At 40.0% G+C, this 27,729-nt stretch overlaps 1 protein-coding gene across 9 annotated transcripts in view; it reads left to right on the top strand.

The window, feature by feature from the left end:
- Window positions 1-27,729, top strand: part of SEMA5A (semaphorin 5A) — a 395,174-nt gene that overhangs the window by 124,888 nt on the left and 242,557 nt on the right. For 8 of the 9 annotated variants that reach the window (XM_071553669.1, XM_071553674.1, XM_071553672.1 and 5 more), the window contains one exon: window positions 21,580-21,675. The gene's annotated coding sequence lies outside the window, so the exon portion shown is untranslated. Of the gene's footprint in view, window positions 1-21,579; window positions 21,680-27,729 lie in introns of all 9 variants that reach the window. The other variant, XM_071553675.1, reaches the window with a different exon arrangement.

Below are 27,729 nucleotides of genomic sequence, written 5' to 3'. Positions count from 1 at the left end.
CCAGAAACAGTGAAACAAGTCTGTCTTGTGTTGTAAACAACTGTGCTCTTGCTCGTTTTTTTGAAGGTATCAGCATATTAGAGGAGGGAGTGATAGAACATTGAGGGGATTTGCAGATGCTGACATGTAGTTTCTCTGAAGAGAGAGGGAGTGGGAGGAAGGCCTGCTGATAAATTACCAGCAGTGGCGAGTTGAAAAGGTAGGTTGGAGGTAAAATTTACATTAGGTTTGGGAAGAAGAGAAAGTGGGCCTGGGGCCTTGAAAGATTTTTTTTTTATATGCACAGGTGAAAACTTGAGAAAAGGGGTGGGAATGGTGTCTTGGAGAAAATGATGTGCAAGGCAAATGCTTGTTTACAGTCTTGTATCTCAATATATAAGAACAGCCCACAACTGCGTTTCACAGTTATTGAGGGATGTTGCAATAATTGCACATTGCATTTCACCTCTGAAGTATATTTGGCACAGATGGATATGAAGAACTAGGCTTTATGAAATGTGTGTAAATTAGGTAAAATCTCTTCAGCTTCAGCTGCTTTGTGTGGTTCGGCATGACAGAATTGCTTGCATGTCACGTTGCTCACCCTGGTGTCTGTCCATGGTCTTCATGTGCAAAAGCCTCCAGCACATTAAAATATTGGCTTTGACAACTGTCCTGTTTGTGAAAAGCACGTGTTGCATATTTTTCTCACCTGCTGTGGAAAGGTAGGGGAGATGGTGCTTTAGACAAGTGGCTGCCAAGGTAAGAAGTTACTTGTAACTGAACTCTGAAAGCGAAACATCCTTACCTCTTAAAAAAAGCCCCAGACTTGCAAAATATTTTGAAAATATAAAGGATAGTAGTGCTTTTAAACAGTTATGACTTCAGTAATTACAGTCCTCTGGGAAATTGTTTTATTTTTTTAGGGACTCTTCCCATAAGATAAAATGCTGGTTGTTTTACAAAGCATGTTTAAGTAAGTTTTTCAGTGTTTTCAGACTGGATTCATCTCTGGGTTTTTGTGATTGAGCAGTATTCACTTATGCACTTGTTGTAGTTTCGGATTATTATGTAAATTCTCTCCCCTGCCACTAACTGCCCATGCCAGCAGTTAACAAAGGAAGTAGTTAACTGCTGATCACTTGGATGGGGGCAGGTTTGTCTCTTTTGTTTTGGGGAACATCTTTGCCTTCTTAACTCAGAACGCAGGAGCGGTGGCTTCGGAGGAGGGAAGCTGCTCTGCTGGCACTGCTGGGGCTTCTGGCTGAGACGCTGTTTTTCTCCTCACCGTGGCTGTTTCTCCTGGTTCCTGCATCTGGGATCCCGGGCCTCTGTTCCAGCCTCACCACTGCCTGCACCGTCACAGCCTGCCTGCCCCGGCTGGGGCAGTGACCTGGGAGAGAGAGGTGTGCAGCTGCTTTTGCAGGACACGTGGTGGGTCCCACTTTCAGCTTTCTTTCTCCTTCATCTGGGACAAGAGACACAGATGAGCTCATCTGGGAGCTCATCACTTGTCTGTCTCGCTGGAGAGGGACTGGGAACTACTGGGAACTCACTCTGCAGCCAGCCGGACTGTGACATTTGACACTGCTTAAGTATAACTTTCCTCCTGGAGGAAAACCTGCTGGTTTTTTTTTCTTTCTCTTGTGGTGTTGGGGAAGCGGTTTGCACTAGTCTGTTTATATATAGCAGTTAAGAACAGTTATCTTTCTTGTATTAAATTCCTTTTTCCTTAAATTTTATAAAGAGTGGCGTGAGTATTGTGGAGAAGGCCCCCTCCCCCGCTTGTGGGTAAACATTTTGTTTTTTTTCCCCTCAAACCAAAACAGCACTTTTCCCCATTGCTTTTTAAAACCTTTTCTACTGTTGTATGCCAAAAAAAAAAAAAAAAAAAGTGAAAGCAAGATATTCTGTTTATATAATCTACATGAAGAAAATTGTAAACCTCTTTAAACTGGTGTTTTTTATAGAATTAAAAATGATTGAGCTTGTGTACCTTTGTTATCACAGCTGGATCAGTTTTAACTTGTTTTGGCCTCGGGTTCCCGTCTCTCTAACCTTTCTGTGCCTCAGACCTCACTCAGCCCATGGGAAGGAAGTCTGGCACAGAGAAGGAGGACACTGGCAGTGTTTGGACATGTGTTCTTAGTATTTCTAAATGCCCAACTGTCCCTAGTTTTTCTTCATAGACTTAGGAGGAGACAAGCTCCAGTACTTTTTGCTAAGTGATTTCCTTCCTTTTTTTTTTTTCTCTTCTTCTTCTTAGTGTTACTTTTCGATAAGAAGAAAGTTTTGTTTTGCTTCAAGTACCCTTCTGCTGGTCCTCCTTCTTCTGGTGAAGTGCTGGACTATTGATGACTTCGATCAGTGTGTAGACAAAATTTTCAACTCACAAGCAGTTGCTATTCCCAGCCATTTTGCTGGACAGTTTAGCCTTTTTCAAAATCCAGCTTGAAAAGCTTAAGTTCATGTGGGGAAAAGAGCAGCTTCTTTTACAGCTTCTAAATAATATGCTGAGAGCTGCAACTGATTTAAAATGAAGGTTCATAAAGAACAACAAGTTTTATTCTAAGTAGCACCTGAGTGTAAGTGATGCATTTCAGGCACATCAGAGGTAAAGAGTCACTGCCATCTTCATGTATCTAGCAACTAGTATGTGTGTGTGTGTGTGTATGTGTATATATATGTGTGTGTGTGTACATATATAGACACACATATAGTGATCTGACTTGCTGTATAAGAGAGTGCAAAAGAGTCATTGCAAATGTTTTACCTTATGTTCAGGAAGGCATTTGTGCTCTGCATTTACAGTCTGAGGACTACTAGCTGGCAAAATAATGTAGAACAAACACAAAGTATGCAATGGTCCTTGTCATTAAGCCATTGTTTTTTCATGGGTTTGGTGGTACAAGTGTGTTTTGCAATAAGATCTCAATAAATCTTGATTTGTGACTGGTACAAGTGGATGAATTACTTTTAACATCTTGGTAGTGATGTGGTTAATCCCCATGAGCTGATTGCTATTACTTTACTGACTACTATTAGTTTATAATTTCTGCAGGCTTAATTTTATTTTTTTTTTTTTTTTTTGGTGTGGGTGTGGTTTGTTTGTTTGTTTTTAGGAGGAGGAGAATTTTTTTGTCCTTGGCAGCAAGAGTATGGCCCTTTCTCTGCCTCTTTTTGCTAATACTTCTTGCAATTAACAGAAACTGTTATCTGTTCTGGTCAACACCTTGAACACTGTCCCTTTTTTTTTTTTTTTTGGTTATTGTTGTTTCTGTTGTCTCTTCATTCTTATCTTCAGTTTCCAGATTGTTCTGAGTCATGGCTGCTGCTTTCATATTTTTCCACTTTTCTCTGAAGATGTGCTGTTGATCCATGTCAGTGTTAACTGTAGGATCTGCACTGTTCAGTTCTGCACAAGGAAGGGACTTCAATTTGCCCAGTCTGGGAGCAGGAGGTAACTGTCCTGTGGGGTGACTTTGTTCCTTGACTCAGAATGCATCTGAGAGTCTGAATTGCAGTATCCTGGTATCTTCCTAGGCAAGGATGAAGCAGCATCTCTGGAGACACCTTCTATGGTAGGAGCCGAAATGACAATGCAGTGTGTGCATGCCAGTATTTTAGAAAAGTGAGGCTCTCTAAAACCTTACCATGGGACTTCTGCTGTTGTTTTTTATTTAAATGTATACTGCAGCCTTTTATTTTTAAAGGAATCATAATTCTTGGTGAGTTCTCAACTAATTATGTGTGATCATAGGGATGAAAGAGTTAAGGCAATTTTCTAGTGACTGATTTTTTTTCCCTATTGTTTTATGGTAAAGCATTTTAAGTCTTGTAATACTTCACATGATTATAAGAAGTGATTCGGTTATAGCTCGATATTTTATGTTCATACATGTGTGTATGTGTGTTAGAATACTTGAGTTTTAAGGGTGAGGGGAGATGATGTTGGAAATAGTACCTGCATATTTCTTTCTCTGTTTCAGCACACCTCATAAAGTACAATTAAATGGTTGTCTTTGTGTTTAGGATTGGTGTGGTAATGGCCTTGCTTCTACTTTCTTTTGTTTACCTACTCCTTAATATTAAAATTGATGCTCCAGGAAATGCAAAACCAGTGCAACAAAAAGGGATGCTGACATCTTTAGAAATAATTGTAACTATTATCTCCTTTTGTAGCTGGAAGTAACCAGGTTTTCTTAGGACTTCAGTGAGAGTTTAGTAAAAATGAATGGTTTAGTAAAAATAGGTGCTGGATGGGCTTAAGGGATGATTTTCATTGAGCTACAAATTTCTGTTGTATTTTAAACATAGTCATCCTTTTTGTTCAGTTTAAGAATCCATGACATAGAAGTGGTTCCTTCAAGCTGTTTTGCAATGTAGACTATGGCGTTTCTTTTAAAAACCAGGCAGGAACTGGAAGCTTGTCATCTGCAGGATGAAGTACTAGCATTTTAAATTACTTTCTGGTTTCAATGCCTGTTGGAGAAAACTCTTTGCCTTCCAAAATGTGGCAGATGATGCATTTAAAAAGAAATCTCAGAAGAGCTGCCATGGTGTTTGAAGTCTAATTTGACCAATTTGCAATTCAGAAAAATTCCAGGAGACAACTTACCTTTGGTTTTGTTGCTCTTTGAAAGGAGAGCTTAAGGGGATGATCCAAGATAAATAATGAAGAATCACATTGTAAAATTAGATCATTAACAGAGTGCAATAAAATTATGAAAAACCTAGAAGTGTGGGCCATGAGTTGAGTTTCTACTATAGTAATTCTGTTTGGGAGGTGATTTATTGGCAGTGATGGTGCATTCAACTTCAGAGATGCTGATTTGCTACTTTTACCATATGTCTGAAGTTCAAATAGTCCAATGTCTACAATGAATTTGAAAAAAGATTCAATGCTGAAGTGTGTCTCTGCATGTAAGTGTTAATTCTTTGGTGGAAGGGGAAGAAAATCCAGCATTTCAGTAAATATGAAGAATTTTGCATCTTGGTCAATTTTCTTGAGGATCAAGTATAATTATTGCCTTGCAAACAAGAGTTTACCCACGTCTTCATGTAAGTCTGTCTTGTTTAAGTCTGAAACCCATTTTGAGGAGTACAGAAGCATTTGAAATGGCATATCTTGTCTGAACTGAGCCAGTTGTCAGAATCTGCTCTTAGGCAACAGATAGTTTTCTCTTGCTCATAGTCTCACTTCCAGCTTGTTTCAGAGGATCTTATTGCATTTTGAAATGTGTAAATAGAACTGCTTTGTGATACAGATGATTTAAAAATAGTATTGTCTGGGAAGAAAGGCAGAGCAGATGAATGCTCTTTTGCTGTAGGATGAAATTATTGGAAATGTTGAGTTCATGAAAAATCCACTTCCCTTACTACTTCTCCCACTATTTTAAGAGTGAGCTTCATCTGCTGCGTGGTACCAAGCATGTTGCTTTCTGATTGTCAGTATTTCTTATGAGATGGAGTACTGGCTTCCTCATTAGTCCTTTGGGTGTAATTGTAGGTGTTCAAAGGCTGATACACAGAGACAAGTAAAAGAGCACTGAAAAAGCTCTGGCATGATCTGTTCAATGAAGAACAGAGATCAAGGCAGAGTGGAATAAGATGCCTAAAGAAATGGACTCTGTTCCTATGCAGTGTGTAGAACACAGCAGCACTAGGTGGGCAACTGCTTGGGTTTTTTTACAGTTTCCCCACAAGATTTCCACTATGCACTTTGGGGAGTCAGAACTGAGGCACTCTTGAGTGGCACTAATTACTTTTACTGATTTTGTATTCTATTGTACAGATGAGATGCCTTGAAAATGTGTTTGTTAATTTTGCCATACTGCTGTCAAAAGACATTGACATTTCTAAAGATGTCAATCAATAGGATATAGAGAAAATATTGTGATAACTAGCTTTCTTCTGTAGCTTCCCCTTATTTCAGATTTTATTGAGAAAACTGATTTTAATTTTCAAACTGCAAAACAAAGTTCTGAACGTGGAAAAAACAGATGTCTTAAATCCCAGTGATGTATCCTCTGTTATGAATTGTAGTAAATTCTACTGTATTAAAAAAAATCCCAATGCAAAACAAGGAAACTGTAGTGTAGGTAGCCTACCCATCCTTACAGTTGTCTGTAATGACTTCTCTGATTTATGATGTTTCAAGACATGCAGAAATGGGGCATGAATTGGTATTTTTTCAGGAAATGACACCATCTTTTTTTGCGGTTTTAAGCATGTAAGGATGTGTAAACAAGAACAAGATTCTTAGTGCTAAGTTTATTAACCTTTCATTTAATGACTTGCCTTATCCTTTCCATTTCAATATTCAGTTTGATTTCCTTCAGTTATTGAATCAGGATTTTCTACTCTCTTCTGCCTTAATTTCTACCTCTCAAATGGGATTTTCTTTTGTATTTACAGACTGTAGAGCACTTTCTCACTAATGCTCAATATGAAAATGAGGTGTTTTCTTGACTACTCAATATAAAAACGGATGATCCTTGTACTCTGTAAAAAAGGAAGGCAGCCTGTATACCTGAAATTGGCAAACCAAGAAGTGTTTATTGCTGTCTTCTATTGCTAATACGTTTCTGAGCTGTTGTTCAGTGGATAGGAGGACAAGGAATTACTGAGTCACAGGAGTATAGGTTCTGCTTTGTGTTTTGTGCCAATAAGCTATATTCTAACAGCTATGAGATATATCACCAGCCTGCCGTAACAAGATGTGCATAATAAAATAAAAATAGAGTGCTCGGGTTTATTTTCCCTGCTCTTTGGCCTCTGCCTTCAGAACTGCCCAGCTCTGCATCCCAAACCATATTGACTGCTTGATTGTCTATTTTTTCTACCTACTTTGAGACTTTAGCCATGAAGCCCATATGTTGCCTAGGGACAAGCATGGTCCAACAAGGAAATGGAGATACCTTTCATAATTTTTTTCACTCTGTAATTCCTTGTAGTAGCACACAAAAAGGTGTGAAAGATCTCTTTCTGGAAGCTAGCAGAAAAAATTTCTTTTTTTCCCAAATGTTGCTGCATTTGAACCATGACTTTAGGAGGATTTTTTTGGTATTGAAGAGACTGTAGTGAAAGTTAAAGTTAGAATTATAGAATCATAGAATCGATTGGGTTGAAAAAGACCTCTGAGATCATCGAGTCCAACCCTTGGTCCAACTCCAGTCCATTTACTAGATTATGGCACTCAGTGCCACGTCCAATCTGCATTTAAAAATCTCTAGGGATGGTGAATCCACCACCTCTCTGGGCAGCCCATTCCAATGCCTGACTACTCTCTCTGTAAAGAATTTTTTCTGATATCCAACTTAAATTTCCCCTGGCAGAGCTTAAGCCCGTGCCCCCTTGTCCTATTGCTGAGTGCCTGGGAGAAGAGACCAGCCCCCCCTGGCTAGAACTTCCCTTCAGGTAGTTCTAGACAGTGCTGAGGTCACCTCTGAGCCTCCTCTTCTCCAGGCTAAACAACCTTAGCTCTCTCAGCCTCTCCCCATAGGGCTTGTGCTCCAGTCCCTTCACCAACCTTGCTGCTCTTCTCTGGACTCGCTCCAGCACCTCAATATCCTTTCTGAACTGAGGGGCCCAGAACTGAACACAGTACTCAAGGTGTGGCCTCACCAACGCAGAGTACAGGGGAAGGATCACTGCCCTGGTCCCGCTGGCCACGCTATTTTTGATACAGGCCAGGATCCCATTGGCCTTCTTGGCCACCTGGGCACACTGTTGGCTCATGTTGAGCTTCCTGTCAATTAGTACCCCAAGGTCCCTTTCTGCCTGGCTGCTCTCCAGCCACTCTGTGCCCAGCCTGTAGCGCTGCAGGTGGTTGTTGTGGCCAAAGTGCAGGACGCGGCACTTGGCCTTATTGAACTTCATCCCATTGGAATCAGCCCATCTCTCAAGTCTATCCAGATCCCTCTGCAGAGCCCTCCTGCCTTCCAGCAGATCGACACTCCCTCCCAGCTTGGTGTCATCAAATTTGCTGATGATGGACTCAATCCCCTCATCTAAATCATCAATAAAGATGTTAAACAAGACTGGACCCAACACAGACCCCTGGGGAACACCACTGGTGACTGGCCGCCAGCTGGATGCAGCTCCGTTCACCAGCACTCTCTGGGCCCGACCCTCCAGCCAGCTCTTAATCCAGGAGAGGGTACACTTGTCCAGGCCATGGGCTACCAGCTTTTCCAGGAGTATATTATGGAAGACAGTGTCAAAGGCCTTGCTGAAGTCCAGATAGACCACATCCACAGCCTTCCCCTCATCCACCAGGTGGGTCACCTGATCATAAAAAGAGATCAGGTTGGTCAGACAGGACCTGCCCCTCCTAAACCCATGCTGGCTGGGTCTAATCCCTTGTCCACCCTGAAGGTGCTGTGTGATTGCACTCAGGATGAACTGCTCTATAACCCTGCCAGGCACGGAGGTCAGGCTGAGAGGCCTGTAGTTGCCAGGGTCCTGCTTGCAGCCCTTTTTGTGGATTGGGGTGACATTGGCCAACCTCCAATCATCTGGGACCTCCCCAGAGAGCCAAGACTGTTGGCAGATGATGGAGAGCATTTTGGCAAGCTCTTCTGCCAGCTCCCTCATCACCCTGGGATGCATCCCATCTGGTCCCATAGATTTGTTAGGATCCAGCTGGCTCAGTAAGTAACTATATCCTCCTGGAATACAGGAGGGCTATTCAGCTCCCTCTCCCTGTCTACCAGCTCCAGAGGCCAGTTGTCTTGAGGGCCACCTGTCTTACTGGTGAAAACTGAGGCAAAGTAGGTGTTAAGTATCTCAGCCTTCTCCTTATCTTCCTTAACTATATTTCCCTTCAAGTCCAACAGAGAATGGAGGTTTTCCTTGCCCCTCCTTTTGTTATTAATGTATTTATAAAAGGAATTTTTGTTATCCCTCACTGAAATAGCCAAATTTACTTCAAATTCCACTTTTCTTTCCCTAATTTTTTTCCTGCATGTCCTAGCTCTATCTGTAAATTCTTCGTAAGTAGCCAGCCCTTTTTTCCATAGTCTGTAAACTTTCTTTTTATCCCTGATTTCTTTCAGAATCTCCCTATTTAACCAAGCTGGTTGTCTTCCCCTCCGGCTGGCCTTTTGGCACACTGGTATAGCCTGTTGCTGTGCACTCAAAATTTCCATCTTAAAACATGTCCATCCCTCCTGGGCCCCCTTGCCTTTAAGGGTTGTTTCCCAGGGTATGCTCTGAATCAGTTTTTTGAATAGGCCAAAATCTGCTCTCCAGAAGTCCAAAGTAGAGGTTTTAATGGTGCCTCTCCTTACATCCCTGAGGACTGAAATTTCTATTATTTCATGGTCACTATGCCCCAGGCGGCCTCCAACCACTACATCATCTACCAGCCCCTCTCTGTTTGTAAACAGTAGGTCTAGCAGGGCCTTACCCCTGGTAGGCTCATTTACCAGTTGATGAAGGTAATTGTCCTCATACACTCCAGGAACCTCCTTGACTGCCTTTTCTCTGCAGTATGAAGCTCCCAGCAGATATCTGGCAGGTTAAAGTCACCCACAAGAACAAGGGCTGGAGATTTTGAGACATCCGCCCGCTGCTTGTAGAATAATTCATCTCCTTCATCACCCTGGTTGGGCGGTCTGTAACAGACTCCCACAAGGGTGTCAGCCTTGTTGGCCTTGCCCCTGATTCTGGCCCACAGGCACTCAACCTTGTCACTGCTGACCTCAACTTCAACAGAGTCAAGAGACTCTCTAACATATAAAGGCACCCCTCCACCTCTCCTTTCCTGCCTGTCCTTTCTGAAGAGCTTGTAGCCCCCCATAGCAGCACTCCAGTCATGTGAGTCATCCCACCACGTTTCTGTGACAGCAACTATGTCATAGTTTTCCTGCTGCACTATGGCTTCCAGCTCCTCTTGTTTTTTTCCCATACTGCGTGCATTGGTGTACGTGCACTTCAGCTGGGCCATTGATTTCATTCTCAACTCGGGTTCTATGCCCTTAGGCTTACCTCTGGAGAGCCCAGTTGCTGTCCCTTCCCCCTTCAAACCTAGTTTAAAGCCCTCCTAACCAACCCTGCCAACTTATGGGCTACAGTTCTTTTGCCCTCCCTAGATAAATGAAGCCTATCTGCTTTGACAAGACTGGGCAACACGGAGTTTGACCCATGATCACAAACCCCAAAATTTTGACCATGGCACCATCCCCTAAGCCACCTATTGGTAAGCTGGGCTTTCCTAAACCTCTCCTCATTCATCCCAGCTAGCACAGGAACTGAGGCTATTACTACCTGTGCTCCTGTCCCATGAAGAGATCGGGTCAGTGCCTTGAAATCTTTTTTAATTACTCTGGTACTCCTTTTATTAATGTCATCACTTCCAACCTGGACAACCAACAGCGGGTAATAGTCTGAGGGTTGGATAAGTTTAGGAAGTCTTTTGGTAGTATCCCTAACCCTGGCCCCGGAAAGGCAGCAAACTTCCCTGTGGGATGGGTCTGGCCGACATAGAGGGCCCTCAGTTCCCCTCAGAAGGGAGTCACCGATTGCAACAACCCTTCTCTTTTTCCTCTTACCTGTAGTTGTAACCCATCTGGTAGACTGGGGGTAACCAGAAGACCTTGTAGATAGATCTTCCTCCTGACTGTCCTCCAACAGACTGTCCGAGTCCTGGGCCATATACCTGTTTTTTAAGGGCACCCTGGCAGGTGAAAGGGGTCGAGAGGGGGTGTTTTTGCCTCTATGACCAGGCACCTGTTTCCATTCGTCCCCATCCCTATGGTTTGTTCTGTCTTCCTGATGGCAGGAGAGGCTGGGCTTCACCACCTCCTGCTGGGCTTCCTTAGGAGTGGAAAGGGTGTGACTCCACCAGTCAATTTCCCTTTCACTCTCCCTTATGTTTCTGAGCCTATCCACCTCTTCCTTTAGCTCTGCCACCAGACCCAGCAAATCGTTCACCTGCTCACATCGTATGCAGGTGCTTCTCACACTGTCCTCTGGTAGTAGGTCCAGGCTCAAACAGTCTATGCAGCCACAGGCCTGAGTGGCTGCATCCTTTTTAGAGGGTTCTGTCTGTATTGACACCCCTCTACTGGTAACAGGAGCAACAGCTTTCATTTTTTTGGGAGGCATGACTGCCTTGAGCTGTGGGGAAAGGTAGAAAAGAGAAACAAACAAACAGAAAAAAAAAAAAGGCCGCAGAAATACCTAGGCTTATGCAAGCAAACAAAGCCTGCCAGGGAATAAAGTTATATAAAGAAGAAAGTTTTTATGCATTTGGAGCCTAATTTAGGGTAACTGAGGATGTTTATTTGACCGCTCAAAGACCAAATTCTCCAGATGCAACATTTAAGACTGTAACTTGAATCTTTTTCATGTCATTAGAGGAACTGTCTTAAGATAACTCTTTGACTAGAAATGTGTGGACACAAACAAAAGCAAGAGGCATCTTTTGATTTTTTTTTCATCTTTTGACTTAATTTTTATAGGCAGTGCAGGCTAACAGTAGCAGATAAACTGGTTTTAGTTTCTTTTCTGCCACTCAGAAAGGAGGGGATAAGAAATTAACAGAAATTAAGGGGGAGGGGAAGCCAACACAAATATTGGGTTTTTTTTTAAATTGATTTTGGGGAAAAAGAAATGGCTTTTCTATTAACAACATATTTTCGTCCTGAGTCTAGTTCAAACAGTTGCATCATTTTAAGTTAAGACAAAGCAGAATAAAGAAGCTTCTATCAGAGTGTCTGGTGAAAACAATGCTGAGTGCACTGCTAGGATGCTAAGGTTTCCAGTAAGTCAAGGTTGCATATTTGCAAGTAAATATTCCCTTTGGGTTAAAGTCATTCTTCCCATTGCTAAAAGGAAGGAGAAGTTTAAATTAAAATTCTGTTTAATAAGAGTGTTCAACATTGCTCAGAAGTTTCTGAGGGAGAGAACCAGAGGGGTGTGCTGGATGTGCAAAGTGGTGTACACTTCTGGCCTAGCACTGAGTGGTGTCACAATGGCAGAATGAAGAGTAGGGATCCTAACCCTGAGGAGGCAGAGGTGCTGTGCACAAAAAGGGGCAGAAGTATTCCTGTGTTGTGACAAGAGGAAATAGACAATTCTGTTAATTTGTTAACAGGTAATTCAAAAGGATCTTTGTAGCAAGTCATATTTTGGGATGAGAAAATAAGAATGCTTCCTCAGGAGAAGTTTGTAAGGAAACTATGAAATGTAGCGCTGCAGCTTGTTCTTTACATTCCAAAAATCCACAGCCTCTAAATTCCTCACAGTCTCCCCAGAAGTTGTGTTTAATATATGCCTCATCCTTGTTAAAACAGTGGCTTCACCATGGAGTCATCTTACTGAGAAAATCAAAGTAAGCAAAACAATGGAAAAAATAAAAGAAACCTGAAGTGTTCTTAAACTGTAGCTGCATCTGTTTTGGAGCTACAACTAATATTGATATGCACCTTTAGTAGACAGAGTGTAAGTAAAGCAGAAATTTATCCTGGTGCTTACACATTTTTGTTCAGTTTCTGTTATCTGGGATAATGGTTATAAAATTACTACAGTTTTTAATCAAAATTTTATGTATTTTTTAACCCTATTACTTTAATGTTATACTATTTAAATCACACTTGAACATTGTTTTTATATGGGATAATTTAGTATACTCTTCTGTGTGGTCTGATTTTAATTTGCAATCTCTATATAGAATACTGCCTCCAGCACAAGGTAGTGCAAGATGCAAATTAATTTGTTTTGAAAAAATTTAGACTTTGGGGTAGAAAGTGAGAGAATAAGTTTTCTGATGGATACAGGCACTAACAAATGCAGCATGGACACCAGGCATATGTTGTTAATCTGTGACAGACAAAGTGTGAATACCTCAGAGACTTATCTGCAGTGCATTTTCTCTTTGCTTTGTTGCGTTGTTTCAAGTTCTCTTACCTTTGAAGGAGGATGAGAACTTTGGATTATGGTAGGTTTTCAAGCACTATTTGTATTTCTGAAGGGAGTACCAGTCTTAACATCAGGATTTCCATATCCAGTGGGTGTGTCTTTGTTCTTTCTTCTCATTGTTTGTGCTATTTATTTCCTGCAGTTGTTTTCAGAAGTTTTAGAGGTTTGCTGATGCAGATGTTCCAAATCAAATGCCTTTTTCTTCTTATATAATTGCATGTGACCAGAAACAGTGGAATTGTAAAAATCCTTTTAGACAGGACATGCATCCTACCATCCTGTCCTAGTAAGCAAAATCTTCTGTTTCACCATTTAAGTTCTTGAATATTCCTAAAGGCATTTCTAATACAAATTTCCTATTTATTGGTCAGTTAATTGCAGTTGGTTCTCTATGTATTACTGTTTCATACATTTAAGTTGTAAGGTAACTTCTAAATTGTGTTTCTTGATAAATGGTCAAAGATAATGAAAAACCAATACCTGATACTGGTTAACACTGCATTTTAATCCATACTCCTCAGGACAGTATGCCTTTTCTGCTTGAGTACCAAAAGTCCAGATCATCCCCAGCAGTAGCCACCAAACCTCTTTGTTTTCTTTTATATTATGTTTTGACATGAAATTGGGATCTCAAGCAGACTTGAAATTCAGAAACAAGATCAGATCCAGGTATTCTTTCTGTGCTGCCTGAGGTGAACGTGTAGGACCCCAGTGTGGTGAATGCAGAATTGTACTTCATGCTCTACTTAGTGTGAATGTAAAATGTTGCTAGAAAATAAGTGCAGATTCTGCCGATTGGAGATACTGGAGGAGAATGAGGGGACTGTGAAAGGAAGTTCACTGTAGGCACAGTGCAGAGCAGTTTTGGGATCTGTTACCTGCTTTGTCATTTACACCTAGTGCACAGCAGAGGATAGAAGATGTTTAGTTTTAATAAGAGCTTATGATGAACTAGGCATTGTAATGAAATTCTTGACAGGGATCCTACTCACACATTAAACTCTTCTGGCTTCCTTTTGTTAGTACTGAACACAAGAAAAAAAGAATCTGTTGAGGAGCTTGGAAATTACTATGTGTGTCCTCCCTGGGATGATGCCCAGGACTAAAGTGTTTACCTCTGTATATTTGCTTAGCCTGAGGCATTTGTGATTGTTTCAGTACTGTGAGCAGCCGGGGAGATGGGAGGGAGCTTGCATGTTGGGTGGCAAAGGGAGGGATGTGCTGCTAGAAGAATGCCAAAGCATTGAATCCTTTCAGTGCTGATGGGGAAAACATTTGGCCCTGGGTAGGAATATTTCAGACAAGCCTTGGAATATGTCCATATCACAATCACCATATTCTGTCGACCTCTACAGTCACCTAAAAACCCCCAACAAACAAAGAAACCCCACAGCCTTCAACTTCATGCTGAAGAGAGAATAGAAGAGCTAAGAATCTCACTGGGGGAAGGGGGGGAGCATCTATCAGTTTGCAATTTATGGTACCAGATGGACTGAGCTGTGTGTTCTGGCTCTGGTGATGGGTATGTTAAGTTTTGTCTTTCATGCGTGCTGAGATGGAAGAAGGGAAAGCATCCATCATTGAAGGAGAACAATAACCCCCCCCTCACCCCCCCCCCGGAATATTAAAGCACCATAGACTAAGAAACTTGTTAATTCTCTCTCTTAATCTTGTGTCATAAGTAATTCCAACACATTTGGGATGGGAACCTAAATTTTATAAAGCTTGTTGATGTGTTGCACTAACTGACATCACATTGTCCCCCAGTATTATTTAAAAACTCTTCCCCTCATTTGGAAAATGAGACCAAAAATCTATTTTTTTCCCCGATACATAACAAAATTAATAGACTTACCTAGGATTCAATATGGTATCTTGCCTTTAAAGTACAGCGGATATGATTTCTTTAAATCATTTTGGAACATTTAGACTAACAAAGTGGATGAGCCAGCTTGTGGAACAAACCAACATGCCTGAAAACTGGCACAGCTTTTAAACACTGTACATTGTAATGGCATTTTGTTGGGGTATTATGACTTCAGCTGCACAATTATGGGAGCCTGCTGCGCATTAGCAGACACTTTTCTCATAACCTCAGGCTATATGCACTGAGTTGAATTTTCCTCTTGGACTATCATCTTGGATTCTCCCAGACAACATATCACTGCTTTCTTTTTCTCTATAGTAGTGCATGCTTTAGGCAATAGTGAGTGTAATACTTTATGCTTTGTTAGGCAACAAGCATTATCAGCAGCTGCAATATTCAAGATTAGTCTTTTTGTTATTATTTGGCATCTGCAGTACTTACATGAATCTGTTCAGTCCTGTTTCTCCAGAAGGCAGCTGGGTCTCTGACTGAGAGAACTTAACCATAAAGGTTTCCTACAATTGTCACTATAGGCAGAAGTTCACTCTTAATTGAAACTGCAGTTTTCACAATACAGTTCATTGAGATATATAAAAACTTGTATTTCATTTAAGGAAAATGGTTTATGTGAAAATACATCTGCATATTTTATAATGGTGAAGTGGAGACAGATCAAGGTTCTCAAAGCTGCACCACAAATCAGTTCCGGAGTAAGAATTATAATCCAGGCCCCGTAACCCCAAGCTTCATCCTTAGTCTGCTAGCAAGCAGATGTCTCTGAATTAATTATGCTAAGGAAAATGTATCAGCTGGTATCCTGCAGTACAGCAAATGGATTTCAGAATATTAAATAAAAGCCAGGACTTTCCTGGGAGTTTTCAATTTTTTTTTCTCTACAAGGTGTCTGTTAGCTAAACCTCATTTGAATTTTTTAAAACTAGAATGAAAATGTTCACTGGCTTTTGCTAAAGGTCAGAGGAAAAAAAAATCTTTATGTTTACATATTTAAAGATGCATTTTCTTAGTATTTATCTTCGGTGATACCCATAGTTTTGGTTTTACTTTTCTTAGGTTACTTGCCTTCCTTGGAAAATAAAGGTTAAGGAAAGAAAGGGAACAACTATTTGGTTTCACGCAGAGTAAATACATCGACTACAGGGTATTGTTTTGCTTGTCTTTCCTAAATTGTCATAGATATTGGAGAACTTATGTAGTGATCAATGAAATTTAAGATTTACATGCTAACATCAATTATCAGTGTGTCAGTTAAATTAGAGAATCAGATAGGACATGAAATTACATGGCAGAATTCCAGAAGAGGAATAACATTTTATTCCATGGACAGTTGTACTTTTAGTAGGGTGAGTAAGAGTGATGTTGAAACTATATTTCTTACAGGTGAAAATTGTGGAAGAGGTAGAAGCAGCATTGTGTTTTGGGAAGAAAGGGGATTACTCAAAAAGGCTGTTGCATGATATACTTCTGCAATATTACAATGCACACATGCCCACACAAAACCAAACCAAACAAAAACCCCCAAACCAAACAGAATACCCTGAGATTAGCTCAGTTGGTTAAAACTTGGTTGTAATAATGCCAAGGTCATGGGTTCAATCCCTTATGTGGGCCGTTGACTTCAGAGCTGGACTCGATGATCCTTGTGGGTCCCTTCCAACTCAGAATAGCTGTGATTCTGGCTGTGATTCTATTGCGTTTCATCTTAAGGACACCCAATATACTAGAAACATTTATTTTTATCTAAGTCTTGTAGAGAGACACACAAATAAATATTGTGTACATTACGCTACAGTGTTTAATAATTCTTTTCTTTGACTTTCATTGTGAAGTTGATTTCTCTGGTCATGATACTTTCAGCCTTTTGTGTCCTCCCTACTAGTACCATTTGACTGAGAGGTGGTAAAAGGTTCATGTCAGTATCCTGGAACTGGAAGTCTGCCTGGATTAGCAAACCAGTTAAATTCAGGTTCAGAAAACCATGTAAAAGTTTGAAGACATGTAGGCAGCAAATATCAATGGCAACAGAGCATTGTAAGAGTCCTGTAGACTTCAGTCAAAGACCAGAAAAGCACAAAAATAAGTGGTGTCACACTCAAGAATAAATATTTTCAGAAGTTTTGCTGTCAAACTCAAGGAGATCAGAGTTGTATCAGAACTGATTTATTTTAAATAAAACTACTCGGTTGTGTAATTTGCTGAAAGTTGAGTAAAGGCTATGTTTTTCTTGCTCTTTGAAGTCTTCATGAAAAACATGATTTCAGTGGGAGCAAGACCACAGTAATTTTTCTTTTATTATTGTTTTTCTTCATCTCTACCATTTTAAACTAGGTAATACTGGTTTGGGTTTTTTTTTTCTGTCATCAGTCTTAATAATGTATTATACTTTAAAAATTACTATTTTGGGAATCACGGCTGAGCTTTTTTGCAAGAACAAAGTGCTGCTGTTGGACTATAAATCTGTGGTGGTTAGTTAAAAGGTTAAATATACTTAGCATGTCCTGTCACTTTGACCTAGATGGAGTTAAAGCAAGTAGTGGGGCAAGTTCAGTGGCTTCAAATGAGCTATTATTAGTCAAATCCCTGGAAAGCCAAATGAATGTTATGCCATTCTGTTTTATAATTTATCTGAGCTCTGGCTGACTGGTAACTTCACATATTCTGATCTATGCTTTCTTGCTAGCAGTGTGTTTCCTGTCCTGGCACTTCAGCCTCTAAATTTTTTCTTATTTTGGCCTAGTGGAAAATAAAGCGATGCTGTAAATGGAGTTAAAGCTGTGTGTAATTCATGAAACTAATTTTCAAGACTTTCCCTTTCAGTAAAGCTGGAAAAAAGAGGTACCATGGCCAGCAGCATGGGTAGAAGCATGCAGAATATGACCAGGACTCATATTCCTGAGCACTGGCACATGTTACAGCAAGTATGATGAGTCTGCTTTATGGGACTCTTCTTTTTCTTCTTGTCTCCAAAGATGATCTTCATAGGGATTGTGAGTGTCTCATGTTCTGATTGTGTTGGATTTACAATGCCTGTGGCATAAGCCTGACAAACTCAGGATGAATCAGATCTATTGCTTATGTGATTTGGATGTGGCAGCATGAGTACATGTGGCAGGATGAGTACATGTCTGTGGATGTCCACAGCTGCTCATGACTTGGAACTTGGGCTCAGCAAGCCGAGAACAATGCTGAAACTTAAGAGAGTTCTGGTACTGCTCCTGTTTTGTCTGGATGTGGGTTTTGAGTTGGACCAGAAGACACATGTGTGAAGATCTGGAAGTTTCCCAGTCCTGCATGTGAAGCAGGAGCGGGTTTAGCACTCTGTTGATTTTCTGTTATGCAGCATTACTCTGCAGGCATTGGTCTTTTTTGGTTTTGTTTATGTGGGCTGGTTCTGTGATCTCAAGTCCTGGTAACAGGCATATATTATTCAAGGATGTTCAAGTATGTGGTTGAGTTTTTGATTTGTTGTGCTTTTTTGCCTAAAATTTCCTACATTTATTCTATTTTGTTTTCCTCTGTGCACTATTGTGATTTGAAAAGCATATAAACAAAATGCTGCTTTATAAGAAGGATATTCCCATTTCTTTCTTGTTCCTTATGCCTAGATTCCACTTAATAGTTGCCATCTTTCCATGTGTGTTCTTTAGTCAAGCAAATAAGCTGAATTTAATGAGGTCTTTTTCCTTATGTAAGGATCTCCTCAACATGAAAAGAGAAAAATGAGCAATAATAGTAGTAGTAATAAGATGTTATAAAGAGAAATGTTAGTATTTGTAGAAGTAGTGCAAGGTTGTAGATAGCAGTTGTTGTAACCATTCATCCTTGATTCATCTCTGATTCTAGGGTGTGTTTTCATAATGCAGTCATGTTTTGGAGGTAGGAGAATATTTGTATCTTTTTATTTTTCCTCTGATTTTCCTTCATCCTTCTCAGTTTCGCTACACTTCCGGTTTTGACAAGATTTGGTCTCTTGCTGGATATAAACAAAAGCAAATAATGTGTTCATTACTATTTTTAAGCAGTACATAAAGTTTATTTATATTTACTCAGTTCTTCGGTGCACAGACAGTGAGAACAAGCCCCATCTCCCTGGTATTCTGCTTCAGCAGCACCAGCATGGGCAGGAGTCACTTGAAGCAGCTTGCCTAACTCACGTTATCATCTTTGTGGAGCAAAACCAAGGCTAGCTGGTGGAGTGATGAGGAGCAGACATGTCCTTATATCCCACTTGGTGTTCTTTTTTGTTTTGTGAGGTGGGCAGTGGTTGCCATTAGGTGTATGAAAATCCTGAGTCCCTCAGGCTCCCGGCTGACTGGGTGAGGTGAGGTTGCTGCTGTGGCACAGTGCCTGGGCAATGCCATGCAGCACAACAGAAGTGGGAAGTCTCAGCGTGCAGGCGAGCCACGCTGTCTAGACATGCTGCTATTATTTCTTTGCTCAGTTCAGTGTGTAGCCAAATATCTTTTCCAGTATACTAGACAGATTTGAGTACAGTGCCCACAGCCATATAACAGCGAGGCATGTGTGCTCTCTTCCATGCCCCTGCCAGATTTAGTCATACTGCTTGGGCATACCAGTGACTTTAGTACTATATTCTATCAGCAGCAGAAAACAACACTCCTATGTGTTCATCATTAAATCTAGAGAAGATTTCTGGAAACATTCCACTAGTACATTGCTAGTATAGACAGACCTATGTATCTTTTTATCCATTTGCATTTATGCCCTGCCCCCCATTCTTTTAAATTAATATGCTTCTGAGCAAATAAAATGTACCATGGCTGAATTCCTCTCTTCTGTGCCTCTGTTTGTCATTGACTGTAGGGAGAAACAGCTGTTTGAAAAGTAAGTTAGTTGTTTTTCCTGACCCTTTTTCTTAAAATTTTTGTGCTAAACTGAAACTGTTGGTTTCAGAAGTCATTTTGAAAGGAAAGAGACAGAGGCATGAGACAAAGCCACTGTAGCCTTTTTGCTTTAGCAAATGGCGATAAACCAAAGCAAAATTAAACTAAAATATGGTTGTATACCTCCTAGTAAAATAACTGATGTGGGTTTTTTTGCAGTTACTCTTCTGATTTTAGTGGCCTTATTTATAATTTCTGTAAGACTGGTTTGGTGTAGGCCATGTAGACTGAGTTAGCCTAATTTTAGTTTAACTAAGTGAATACTTAGGTTTGTTTCTGATGGTGCCCTACTCACAGCATGTACTGTGTTGTTTCCAATGAGAGGTCAATCTGTAAAAATCCAACTTTTGTGAGTTGGTTTGTGTGTGTGCATGTTCTCCCTAAATCAGTAAGGTGGATTCATAATCTGCTTTCCAGTTTTGTTTAGGTACTTATTAAGATTAGAATAAAAGTAACCTTGTTAAAGCTTTAATTTTGATCAAATAAAATCTGACATATTTATGCAGAAGTAAGGATCGTGAAGTCAGTGGTGAGAGTGGGCAGGTTGAAATGGAAGCACAAGTACTGTTAGGCTTCTTTAATAAAATTGAGGTATATAGCCCTCTTTGTAATGTCTCAAAGCCTAATAATTCAGCTGCTCATTCTGGTGTAGTGAGTGCCTACATAAATCACTAGCACTGGAGATGGGTTTCTTGTAGTTGTCTGTAGAACTTACTGCATGGTAACAGTTATAATTAATTACTTGACAGACTGAATGCCTCAGAGTAGTTTGTCATCAACATGCAAGAGTGGCGGGTGGTTATGCTGAGGTGTTCAAGTATTCTCTGGTACATAGTAATATAAAAAAGCAGAATTTGGTCCTCTTCCAAGTTTTAAATTTGTCCTTGCATTTCTGAAAAGTGGGAGGCAAAGATAAGGTGATGCAATGTTTTCTCGACAATATAAGCTTCTTCTTCCACCTTGGACTATGAAATTGAAAGTGACTTTCTATCCTTTAGCTTCTTGATCCCTATGTCATGAAGAACACTATCTAAATCTGCTCTTGGCAACTTCTACAGAAGAATTGGTCACTGAATTTCACAGAGGGGTGTGTATATGTGTGCATATTATAGAGATTCTTAATTTAGAAGAAAACATGTAAATTATAATCTGAAGTACCTGGTGATAGGGAGAACAGCATTAATGAGAAATTTTGATGCTTTGAACATAAACCTGAATCTTTGTTGTCTAACCTGGAGAGTTCTTCTTGCTTGTATGACATTTCCAAACGTTTTTGTGCAGTACTACTCATGCATTTGGCAGATTTCCTGAGACTCTCATAGGTCAGGAAAGCACTGGAAAAAACTCACAGGCACTTCCAGTCATCTAGTACAGTCATTTCATGTATGTGAGTAAACAGAGTGGAACAATGACTCCTTTTTGCCTCATGTCTCTGTTTAGGTTCAAGGGTGAACTGTTGATTGCTAGTGTATTTGTTCTGTGTGTAAGGATTCTCAATCTAGGAAACAAATGCCTTAAGAGATTTTACCTGGGGACAGATTTCAGCCCATATCTTAGGCGTGTATAATTTTAGTGGTGGTTAAGAGACCAAGAATTCTGCAGTAAGGATTTTTCTCAAATACTTGTCCCATGCATTTTGGTAATTCTGTGACAAGTAGTCCTCTTCTGGTTTTCATCCCAAGCTGCCAAATATTTTAAAGAATGACTTTTTTTCCTATCTCTTTCTGTTTGGTTCTTTTTTACACTGTGCAGTTAAAGTGTCTTACATTTCTAATTTATTGTCTTGAGAGACATGCTTTATGTCTGCTATAAATTATTGAGACTTGCTGATGAGCTGTCTTTTTAATCCCTATTATTTCTCTTTTATGTTTTCTTAACTCCTAGGAACCTACAACGTAGACCCAGGACCCCACTGTGCTAGGCTTTGCACAAACGCTGGATAGAGGCAGTAGATGATTACAGAGGGATGGTGACTAAAAGGTAGGTAAGAGACTGTTTTGTTCAGTGGGTAGATGGTGCTGTCATAGGGACATTGTAAGGTGAGATCTGAAAAAAGACTTGTGAGATGGCTTTGTAGACCGTTACAGTTTTTCTTCTATTCTCTTTTCCCTAAGCTAAGGAAATTCAAGAAAATAGAAATGGGAGTAATACAAGAAAAAGAACCTGCAATTCTCCTCTCTTCTTGCCTCTCTTAAACTATGTTTAACTTCAAAAAGGGAGACTATCTAAAAATGGGGATGTTTGTTCAAAGAAAAACTGAAAGGGTAACTGTAAGAGCAACATGTGTGTAGGTGGCAGAGGTACTATTTCAGGAAGCTGTTTTGGAGGCTCCACACAAATGTTTACTGTCAGTCAAAAAATAGTCTCAAAGGAAGCCCATATAGCTAAATGACAAGGTAGAGGAGACTATTAAAAGCAAGTGGACGTCTTAAAAAAAACCCTGTGTCTGTGTTCAAAGATGGAAATAGGATTACCACATTCCCCTATCAGGCTAAACATAATTTCTTTTTCAACCACACCATCACCACGAAGCCAGCTGTGGATTCTGTGTGGCCTGTGTGTAATGACATTATGAAACGAACAATCCGAGATAAAAGCAATGGCAGTGATTCTTATGAGTACGTGCTCACTGCTGAGAAGCAGGGGATGGTTCCTGTTTTGGAGCCTTTCTTATGCGAGGCTTATGGGATTGCCTTTCTCAGCTGGAAGCATTTGTATGTGAGATTGTGGAACAAATTGCATGTTCTCAATTTAACAGGTCCAGATGTAGTTCACACAGGTGTTTTAGGAATGGTGGAGGGAAACAGAACAGCTACAGACTGTGGCATGCAATCTCTTGTTTCAAAATGTCTCAGCAGTTCAGTACTCAAAGATGTCTAATTTGATGCCGTATTTCCAAAAGCATTCATGTGAAATCAGGGAGCCTGGAAACCATAGTGGATTAATTAAAAAATTAGGTTAGTGTATCTGTTTGAGAAAGGCCATTGGATAATATGGTGGAAATGGTGAGAAAGAATTGATTTCTGTGAATAAAAGCCTAATTAAGAGGATATTTAAGAACTGGTTAATATTAGCCTTCAACTACTTGAATGGTGCTTACAAAGATCATGGAGAGAACATTCTTGATTGTGTCAAACCATGTAACAGGGAGTTCACATGTACAGATTGAAAATTGAAATGTTCTGATTGGGCATTGTAGAAAAAGCTTTTTCACTAGGAGGGTAGTGGAGCACTGAACAAAGTTACCTGGGGGTGGGGTGGGGGTGATGTCTCTGCCAGTGGGAACTTTCAAGTCTTAGTTGGATCAGCTGACCTGATCTACTGTGGCTTTTAGTGGGTGATCACACTGGATGTCTCCCAGACATCCCATCTAGCCAGCATATGGTGTGCTGTTCTGGTGTCCTCATTTCAGAGTAATGGAGTAGAACTGGAAAACTTTCAGAAAAGGGCAAGAATGAAGAAGGGCAGCAGGATGCAGGAGCCATCTGTGGAGGAGCATCCATGCAGGAGCAACTAACTGGATGAGAGTCTCAAGAATGGAGAAGAGATAGTGGCCAGGTGCTAAAGCTAGGTGTCCATAAAATTATAAAAGCTGTGAGGTGTGTGTGGATAGGAAATGAGTACTCAGTGCCACATAATTTTCTATTAGAAGAGATATGAGGAGAAACAGTCAGGGAACAGTTTTAAAACTAGGAACTGCGCTTGTTTCCATTGTTTCTTTAGATAACTGCTCTTGGCTGCTCGTGGAGACAGAGTACTAAGTCAGGCTGAACATTTTGTCTGAGCCAGTTTGATTATTTCATTTAGGCTAAACAGCCAGCCTGACACACTGTGGTGGTTCTTATTTGTTTTATCAACAGTTAAGTTGCAAGGTGCAGTCCCAGCAGAGAACTCTGTTGCTAAAAGGATTTTTAAAAATGCTAAGCTGTGATGTAATTCAAGGTATCACACTGAGCTTGGAGACTTTTCCCTCATTGTAGGACAAATGCTTTTAATCTTATTTTGGCACTTGATAAATTACAATTAAATTTGTTTTAATATGTTCAAGCTGTCATTGAGAGTTCAGTTCTTATTTCAGGATTCTCACTTTTTTGCTTACTGTGTTCCCTGTACAATCTGCAGTGCTTGTGAGGCACAGAGGAATTACTGAAACACCTTTTTTTTAATATGTAAGTTCTAGTGACACCCATTTTGGTGTGGAGGAAATATCCTTTGAGTGGAATGATATACGAGATAAAATGGCAAAGCCTAGAGAGAGTACAAAGAGAATGAGAGAAGAGTGCTGAATTTGGAGATACTTCTGTGTTTGCAAATTAATTTGAGAAGTAAAATGTTGGAGTTTTATTATCATCATCAAAGGGGAAAGGCTAAAAGTGACATAATGATAGCCATTGAAATGTCCACAACAGATAAGGCTACTGGAATAAAGAGGGTCATAGGAGAAGATTAGTGGAAAATAGGTAAATTGATCTGAAGGAAATGATTGAAAATAGGTAAGTAAGCAAGGTTGCCAAGCTACTGAATAAAATTCTGAAGTATTAACAGACTTTTAGGAGCTTAGAGAGGAGCATTTACTGGGAATGAAAGAAACAGTGTCGATGTTTTTCCTCATTGGTTTGTGCTCCTGAGACAAATGGGACTCTGCAAGTATTAAAGAACATTCAGATTTCTTGTACCGGTATGTGTACTTCCTCTGGGAAGTTTTCAAATAGGACTTGAAATAAAAAAACATGGGAGGGGAAAACAATGGTTTTTGCATTCGATTGGAGAGGTTAATTGCTATTGGTAAAAATGAATTTGGTTAAGGTAGTAGCAAAAATGAGACTAAAAAATTTGAAATGGAAACCCTAAAGATTTCTAAGTAACGTGACCAAAATTTGCAAAGACAAAAATGATACAAATATTTCAAATAGTGATACATGGTCCTGAAGAAAGGTATTTTTCTTGCAGGAGTTGGGGGATACGAGGGTGTTATTTTAGATAAATGGAAGGGAATAGCAGAAGTGGTTACAAGAGAGAGAGGAAGACGTATATAATATAGGTCATTACCAATTTAAAGTATTGCTTCGGTCAGCCATTCCCTACCCACCTAATTCTTTGAGCTCATCCATTCGTGAAGAAAAGTCCTTCCTGGCCTAAGTCCTGTGGTGTCTTCCTTGTGGCACTGTGTGTGTAGTGATGGGAGGTTTCCCTTTGGTTAGGACCTGTGGAATTTTAACAAATTAAACACAACAATGAAAAGCTCATTAGCAGTAATTTTTGTTCTTTTTTAAATGGAACCTGCATTGCTTCAAAGCAGCAAAAGCAATTTTAGAGTCGAAGGCTCTTCATTCTCTTCCAGACATTGTGCCTGCTATGTCACATAACCACAGACCACTGAGCTGCAAACAACTTTGTACTGAAGTGATGAATTGTGCTGTGCTTTAATCTGCATATGAGGTGAGGTAGGATCAGAGAGGAATGGATGAGGTTGCTATGTCTAATGGAAAAATCCTTTGTTGCTTGCTACAGAGAATGAGACTCTTCCCATTAAAGCTAGTTAAATCTCAGAGATTAATGGCATCTAGAAACAGGGTTTAAACACCTGGTGTGAAACTAAATGGTCTTTGATTTATAATGTTAATTTCTTTCTTTTTTTTTTTTTTTTGAATGCTTAAAGTTCTGTTAGATATAAGGTTCAGCTTCTCCCCCACCAGCACAACTGTCCTCCTCCAGGTCACACTCCTTGCCGTAGAGAAGCTGCCTTTAAGTATTCCAGATCTCTCTCTTTTGCTTAAAGTCTTGTGGGTTGCTTTGTCTTGTCTTGATTGAAAATGTCAAAATAATTTGTAGAAAAGGACACTGTTATGAGATCCATTGAGTTGTCTGTTGATCCAGCTTTGTACATTTATATATCTTTTTCCATGTGAGACCGATTTTTGTACTTGCAGTGCATGCACTAATGTATGTATAATCTGTTTGCTCTGTAAGCCCTTTCTGCAACACCACTAAAGCAGTTTGAATTATTTTTCACTCAGCTTCAGATTGCATCTTTATTAAACACAGTGGAATCCAGTGCTGGATAACATGCAAGATTGACAGCCCAGGAAATTGAAATCCCTGTTTATCCATGTACTAGCTAGCACAGCCTAGCTGTAGCAGACTCTCTATCTTGGCAGTTGGACTCATGGTTAACCTGATGAGATGACCTCTGCTTCAGTTATTTATTATTTACAGAGCACTGAAGGTTTGCAAAGGTTTTTCACAGTGAGTGCAACCTATTTCAATTTGTATTTTCAACATCTCTCTATATGATGTGTTTATTATAGTATAAATACAGGTTTGTGTCTTTGAAGAGGCAGAACTATGAACTATGAATTCTGTTGGATTTCTCCTGTGAAAAAGGAGAATGTACAGTTATATAATTAGTGGTAGAAATTGATAGGACTGTAGTGGAAAAAACCCAGTGACATTAGCAATACAAAATTTCTACTAAATCACTCTACAACTGTCCCATTAATGCCATTGGTGAAATGGTATGTAACAGAGGAAAGAGTTGGCCAGCTATGAATGGGGGGGAATTTCTTCTTGTATCCAAACTGTGCTTTCGGGACTCCTAAGTGGCATGCAAGTCACATCCTCTCTCTGGGGTAAAGCACGGTGAGGTAGACCACACATGTGATGCTCAAAAGTTTGTTGTTCTCTTTGATAAATAGAGTATTGTTCACATTTTAAATCTTTCTTCTTGAGTTATGCATTTCCTAACACTGCTGTACAGGCCCAATTTTTTGCTTGGCCAGATGCACACAACATAAGTAAATTTCTTTGTTTGGTGTGTTTTTGTGTCCAGTCTCTTTTCTTTTTGTCCCTCTCTAGATCAAATTCTACCCTTCATTATTACACAGAGTACCCAGTGGAAAGGCCTTACAGCCTCATCATTTTCCTTTTGTGCTCTTTATTTTGAATTCCAACAATAGACCATTCTCATACACATGATATTTGTATCTAGTTGTACCAGTCCTACATAAACTGACAGTTTTATGCTTTGATTTAATATTTTTTCTACACCATACCTGCAGGCAAAGGGAAGGTTTTATTTCTAAGAAATTTTATTGTACTTGTGTTTTTCCTTGTGTCATTAACAGAGGCCATTTACAAGGGTTCTTTATTTTTTTGTTTCTTTAGTTTTTTTTTAATGGTGATTTTCCTTAATTCTACAGCTTTCTGCTTGGACCGTTGTTCTGAAAGTAGATTTAACAGCATGTCATTCTGTAGTAATATGCAAATGACTTGCTAAATAAGGGAGAAAGAATATAACTGCAAAAGGATTACAGAAAAAGAAAAGGAATGAAGATTGTAAGGTTGCAAGAGCATCTTTACTACCACTGTCAGGCAAAGAAAAGAAATAAAAACAAATACATGAAAGGAAAGGTAGTGTTTTAGCATTTTCTGTGTGTTCAAATAATACCTTCTCCTGCTGATGAAAGAAGGTTTTGGTTCTCAAAAAGGAGAGGAGCAGGTCTACAGAGACTGAAAGGTGAAAGGTAGATGTGTCAATGTGCCTTAATTTGTAGGGGGCTAATGCATTCCCTTACTCTGAGCTCCATCTTTCTTAGGGCATAGTGGAAGGTGGTATTTGTGCAGTGGGGTTGCTGGTCACCTATCTTGGGACACACTAAGAAGGAACGGACTCTTCCACAACTGCGCTCCCAGCATCTTGGATAAAGCTTTCCTAGCTTTCTTATTTACTGTCATACCATGCATACCATGACTCCACCACATAACCTGCATGATGGGCACTGAGTGGTTCTGTCATTACAACCGAGTGCACACCTCAGGTGCCAGCAAGAATATGGTTTTACAGGACCCTGTGAAGGAGCACCTCAGGATCTACTGACTTTTAAAACTGAAGTGACCACTTTACTTGTGGTAAAGGGCAGGAGTAGTCATAGTCATGTGGAGACCTTGTCTTTTAACCCACCATTCTCCTCAGACATCAATACTTTCACTGTAATATGCCAAATTTCTGTATCCTAAGCAAATGGAAAAAGGGGT

This window comes from Pithys albifrons, chromosome 4 (assembly GCF_047495875.1).
Source record: "Pithys albifrons albifrons isolate INPA30051 chromosome 4, PitAlb_v1, whole genome shotgun sequence".
Lineage (NCBI taxonomy): Eukaryota > Metazoa > Chordata > Aves > Passeriformes > Thamnophilidae > Pithys > Pithys albifrons.
This window is presented reverse-complemented; position numbering and strand designations above follow the sequence as displayed.